The 6316-nt window shown below is 41.1% G+C and overlaps 1 non-coding gene across 1 annotated transcript; it reads left to right on the top strand.

Moving 5' to 3' along the window:
• Window positions 1–3579: 3579 nt before the first annotated feature.
• Window positions 3580–3687, top strand: LOC130964770 (small nucleolar RNA R71). Its single transcript, XR_009080844.1, has one exon. It is a non-coding gene; the product is annotated as a small nucleolar RNA R71 (small nucleolar RNA).
• Window positions 3688–6316: the final 2629 nt, after the last annotated feature.

The raw sequence follows: 6316 nt of genomic DNA, 5'->3' as shown, positions 1-6316 counted from the left end.
TCATGGAGGAGAATGGAGTGTTCTTGGTGCTCCACCCTTAGTTGTCCCATGTTGGAACTTAATTCTCTTAGAGAGGTGTTTAGTTGCTCCCAATAGTCTTGTGGAGGAAAGTGCATCCCTTGAGGTATCTCAGGGATCTCATGATGAGAGGGGTCTCTTGTGTGCTCCATCCTTTTCTTGGTAATGGGCTTATCCTCATCAATGGTGATGTCTCCCTCTATGTCAACTCCAACTGAATAACAGAGGTGACAAATGAGGTGAGGAAAGGCTAACCTTGCTAAGGTAGAGGACTTATCCGCCACCTTGTAGAGTTCTTGGGCTATAACCTCATGAACTTCCACTTCTTCTCCAATCATGATGCTATGGATCATGATGGCCCGGTCTAAAGTAACTTCGGACCGGTTGCTAGTGGGAATGATTGAGCGTTGGATAAACTCCAACCATCCTCTAGCCACGGGTTTGAGGTCATGCCTTCTCAATTGAACCGGCTTGCCTCTTGAATCTCTCTTCCATTGTGCGCCCTCTTCACATATGATTGTGAGGACTTGGTCCAACCTTTGATCAAAGTTGACCCTTCTTGTGTAAGGATGTTCATCTTCTTGCATCATAGGCAAGTTGAACGCCACCCTCACACTTTCCGGACTAAAATCCAAGTATTTCCCCCGAACCATAGTAAGATAATTCTTTGGATCCGGGTTCACACTTTGATCATGGTTCTTGGTGATCCATGCATTAGCATAGAACTCTTGAACCATCAAGATTCCGACTTGTTGAATGGGGTTGGTGAGCACTTCCCAACCTCTTCTTCGGATCTCATGGCGGATCTCCGGATATTCACCCTTTTTGAGTGAAAAGGGGACCTCGGGGATCACCTTCTTCAAGGCCACAACTTCATAGAAGTGGTCTTGATGCACCCTTGAGATGAATCTATCCATCTCCCATGACTCGGAGGTGGAAGCTTTTGCTTTCCCTTTCCTCTTTCTAGAGGTTTCTCCGGCCTTGGATGCCATAAATGGTTATGGAAAAACGAAAAAGCAACGCTTTTACCACACCAAACTTAAAGGTTTGCTCGTCCTCGAGCAAAAGAAGAAAGAAGAGAGGAGAAGAAGAAGAAATGAAGAAGGAGGGAATGGCTTAGTGTATTCGGCCAAGTAGGGGGAGAAGTGGTGTTTTGGTTGTGTGAAAATGAAGGAGTGAAGAAGGGTATTTATAGGAGAGAGGGGAGATGGGGTTCGGCCATATTGGGTGGGTTTGGGAGGGAAAGTGGTTTGAAATTGAAGGGTGAGGTTGGTGGGGTTTTATGAAGGATGGATGTGAGTGGTGAAGAGAAAGATGGGATTTGATAGGTAAAGGGGTTTTGGGGAAGAGGCATTGAGGTGATTGGTGAATGGGGGAAGAAGAGAGAGAGTGGTGGTGGGATTGGTGGGGATCCTGTGGGGTCCACAGATCCTGTGGTGTCAAGGAAAAGTCATCCCTGCACCAAATGTTGCTCAAAATCACGTTTTGAGCCATTTCTGGCGTTAAACGCCGGGCTGGTGCCCATTCCTAGCGTTTAACGCCAGGTTCTTGCCCTTTTCTGGCGTTTAACGCCAGTCTGGTGCCCCTTTCTGGCGTTAAACGCCCAGAATGGTGCCAGACTGGGCGTTAAACGCCCAACTGCTAGGTTTACTGGCGTTTGAACGCCAGCAACATCTTCCTCCAGGGTGTGCTGTTTTTCTTCCTGTTTTTCATTTTGTTTTTGCTTTTTCAATGGATTTTGTGACTTCTTATGATCATCAACCTACAAAAAAAATAAAATAACAAAAGAAACTATATAAATTATAATCATTGGGTTGCCTCCCAACAAGCGCTTCTTTAATGTCAGTAGCTTGACAGAGGGCTCTCATGGAGCCTCACAGATACTCAGAGCAATGTTGGAACCTCCCAACACCAAACTTAGAGTTTGAATGTGGGGGTTCAACACCAAACTTAGAGTTTGGTTGTGGCCTCCCAACACCTAAACTTAGAGTTTGACTGTGGGGGCTCTGTTTGTCTCTGAATTGAGAGAAGCTCTTCATGCTTCCTCTCCATGGTGACAGAGGGATATCCTTGAGCCTTAAACACAAAGGATTCTCCATTCACTTGAATGATCAGTTCACCTCTATCAACATCAATCACAGCCTTTGCTGTGGCTAGAAAAGGTCTGCCAAGGATGATGGTTTCATCCATGCATTTCCCAGTCTCTAGGACTATGAAATCAGTAGGGATGTAATGGTCTTCAATCTTAACCAAAACATTCTCTACAAGTCCATGAGCTTGTTTTCTTGAGTTGTCTGCCATCTCTAATGAGATTCTTGCAGCTTGTACCTCAAAGATCCCTAGCTTCTCCATTACAGAGAGAGGCATGAGGTTTACACTTGACCCTAAGTCACACAGAGCCTTCTTGAAGGTTATGGTGCCTATGGTACAAGGTATTGAAAACTTTCCAGGATCTTGTCTCTTTTGAGGTAATTTCTGCCTAGACAAGTCATCCAGTTCTTTGGTGAGCAAAGGAGATTCTTCCTCCCAAGTCTCATTTCCAAATAACTTGTCATTTAGCTTCATGATTGCTCAAAGGTATTTAGCAACTTGCTCTTCAGTGACATACTCATCCTCTTCAGAGGAAGAATACTCATCAGAGCTCATAAAAGGCAGAAGTAAGTCCAATGGAATCTCTATGGTCTCATTTTGAGTCTCAGATTCCCATGGTTCCTCATTAGGGAACTCATTGGAGGCTAGTGCACGCCCACTGAGGTCTTCCTCAGTGGCGTCCACTTCCTCTCCATCCTCTCCAAATTCGGCCATGTTTATAGCTTTGCACTCTCCTTTTGGATTTTCTTCTGTGTTGCTTGGGAGAGTACTTGGAGGGAGTTCAATAACTTTCTTGCTCAGCTGTCCCACTTGTGCCTCCAAATTCCGAATGGAGGACCTTGTTTCAGTCATGAAACTTTGAGTGGTTTTGATTAGGTCAGAGACCATGGTTGCTAAGTCAGAGGAGTTCTGCTTAGAATTCTCTGTCTGTTGCTGAGAAGATGATGGAAAAGGCTTGCCATTGCTAAACCTGTTTCTTCCACCATTATTATTGAAACCTTGTTGAGGTCTCTCTTGATTCTTCCATGAGAGATTTGGGTGATTTCTCCATGAAGAATTATAGGTGTTACCATAGGGTTCTCCTAGGTAGTTCACCTCTTCCATTGAAGGGTTTTCAGGATCATAAGCTTCTTCCTCAGATGAAGCATCCTTAGTATTGCCAGGTGCATTTTGCATTCCAGACGGACTTTGAGAAATCAAATTGACTTGTTGAGTCAATATTTTATTCTGAGCCAAAATGGCGTTCAGAGTATCAATCTCAAGAACTCCTTTCTTCTGACTAGTCCCATTGTTCACAGGATTCCTTTCAGAAGTGTACATGAATTGGTTATTTGCAACCATCTCAATTAGCTCTTGAGCTTCTGTAGGCGTCTTCTTCAGATGAAGAGATCCTCCAGCAGAGCTATCCAAGGACATCTTGGATAGTTCAGAGAGACCATCATAGAAAATACCTATGATGCTCCATTCAGAAAGCATGTCAGAAGGACATTTTCTGATTAATTGTTTGTATCTTTCCCAAGCTTCATAGAGGGATTCTCCATCCTTCTGTCTGAAGGTTTGGACTTCCACTCTAAGCTTACTCCATCTTTGTGGTGGAAAGAACTTTGCCAAGAAGGCATTGACTAGCTTTTCCCAAGAGTCCAGGATTTCTTTAGGTTGAGAGTCCAACCATATTCTAGCTCTGTCTCTTACAGCAAAAGGGAATAGCATCAGTCTATAGACCTCAGGGTCAACCCCATTAGTCTTGACTGTGTCACAGATTTGCAAGAATTCAGCTAAGAACTGATGAGGATCTTCCATTGGAAGTCCATGGAACTTGCAATTCTGTTGCATTAGAGAAACTAATTGAGGCTTAAGCTCAAAGTTGTTTGCTCCAATGGCAGGGATAGAGATGCTTCTCCCATAAAAATCAGGAGTGGGTGCAGTAAAGTCACCCAGCACCTTCCTTGCATTGTTTGCATTATTGTTGTTTTCGGCTGCCATGTCTTCTTCTACTTTGAAGAATTCGGTCAGGTCCTCTAAAGAGAGTTGTGCTTTGGCTTCTCTTAGCTTTCTCTTCAAGGTCCTTTCGGGTTCAGGGTCAGCTTCAACAAGAATGCCTTTGTCTCTGCTCCTGCTCATATGAAAGAGAAGAGAACAAGAAGATATGGAATCCTCTATGTCACAGTATAGAGATTCCTTGAGGTGTCAGAGGAAAAGAGAAATAGAAAGAAGAAGGAGAAGAAGAATTCGAACTTTAATTAGATAAGTTTCGAATTGTGCATTGAGAAGGAGTGGTACTCCATAAATAGAAGGATGTGAGAAGGAGGGAAGTAATTTTTCGAAAATTAATTAAAATATTTTAAAAACATTTTTGAAAAACACTAATTGATTTTCGAAAATAAAAGTGGAAAAGAAATCAAGTGATTTTTGAAAAAGATTTTTAAATTAGAAATTAAAAAGATTTGATTGAAAACTTATTTTGAAAAAGATGTGATTGAGAAGATATGATTTGAAAACAATTTTAAAAGATATGATTTTAAAATTAATGACTTGCCTAACAAGAAAAAGATATGATTCAAACATTAAACCTTTCTCAACAGAAAAGGTAACAAATTTGAGATGTTCAATCAAATCATTAATTGTTAGTAAGTATCTTTGAAAAAGGAAAGAAATTGATTTTGAAAACATTTGATTGAAAAGATATGATTTGAAAAAGATTTGATTTTGAAAAACTTTGAAAACTTGAAAAAAAATTGATTTGAAAACAAAATCTTCCCCCTAGCACCATCCTGGCGTTAAACGCCCAGAATGGTATCCATTCTGGCGTTTAACGCCCAAAATGCACCCTTTTTGGGCGTTAAACGCCCAACCAGGTACCCTGGCTGGCGTTTAAACGCCAGTCTGTCCTTCTTCACTGGGCGTTTTGAACGCCCAGCTTTTTCTGTATAATTCCTCTGCAGTATGTTCTGAATCTTCAATTCTTTGTATTATTGACTTGAAAAGACACAAATTAAAAATATTTTTGGATTTTTAATAATCAAAATGCAACAAGAATCAAATAACAATGCATGCAAGACACCAAACTTAGCAGTTTGTATACTACTGACACTATATGAGACACATAAACACTCAAGTCAAAAGAATTCAAAGATCAGAGTAAGAAATCATCAAGAATTACTTGAAGATCCTTAAGACACATGAATGAATGCATGCAATTGACACCAAACTTAAGATGAGACTCTAGACTCAAACAAGAAAAAAGAGAAGAAATAGAAAATACTTGATGTTTCTTGTTTCTTAAAAGAAATTTTTTTTTTGTTTTTATGATTTTGTAAATTTTTTTTTGTGATTTTCGAAAATTAAGTGGAAAAAGATATCAAAATTCTTAATGAGAATTCCAGGAATCAGTGCAATGCTAGTCTAAGACTCCGGTCCAGGAATTAGACATGGCTTCACAGCCAGCCAAGCTTTCAAAGAAAGCTTCGGTCCAAAACACTAGACATGGCCAAAGGCCAGCCAAGCCTTAGCAGATCACTGCTCCAAAAGCAAGATCAACAAGCTCTTGTGATGATAAGTTGAAACCTCGGTCCAATGAAATTAGACATGGCTTTACAGCCAGCCAGATTTCAGCAAATCATCATGAAACTCTAGAATTCATCTTCAAGAATTTCGAAAAAAAAATAAATGCCTAATCTAAGCAACAAGATGAACCGTCAGTTGTCCATACACAAGAACAATCCCCGGCAACGGCGCCAAAAACTTGGTGCACGAAATTGTGATCAATACTTTTCAAAACATAAACAATCCCTAGTAATGGCTCCAAAGACTTGGTGCTCAATACCATGGCATAAACACAACTTTGCACAACTAACCAGCAAGTGCACTGGGTCGTCCAAGTAATAAACCTTACGCGAGTAAGGGTCGATCCCACGGAGATTGGTGGTATGAAGCAAGCTATAGTCACCTTGTAAATCTCAGTCAGGCAGACTCAATTGGGTATAGATGATGAATAAAGCATAAAGATAAAGATAGAGATACTTATGTATATCATTGGTGTAAGAGCTTCAGACAAGCGTATGAAGATGCCTTCCCTTCTGTCTCTCTGCTTTCCTACTGTCTTCATCCAATCCTTCTTACTCCTTTCTATGGCAAGCTCATGTAGGGTTTCACCGTTGTCAGTGGCTACCTCTCATCCTCTCATTGAAAGCGATTGCATATGCCCTGT

The sequence above is a fragment of the Arachis stenosperma genome, chromosome 2 (genome assembly GCF_014773155.1).
Source record: "Arachis stenosperma cultivar V10309 chromosome 2, arast.V10309.gnm1.PFL2, whole genome shotgun sequence".
NCBI classification, from domain to species: domain Eukaryota; kingdom Viridiplantae; phylum Streptophyta; class Magnoliopsida; order Fabales; family Fabaceae; genus Arachis; species Arachis stenosperma.
This window is presented reverse-complemented; position numbering and strand designations above follow the sequence as displayed.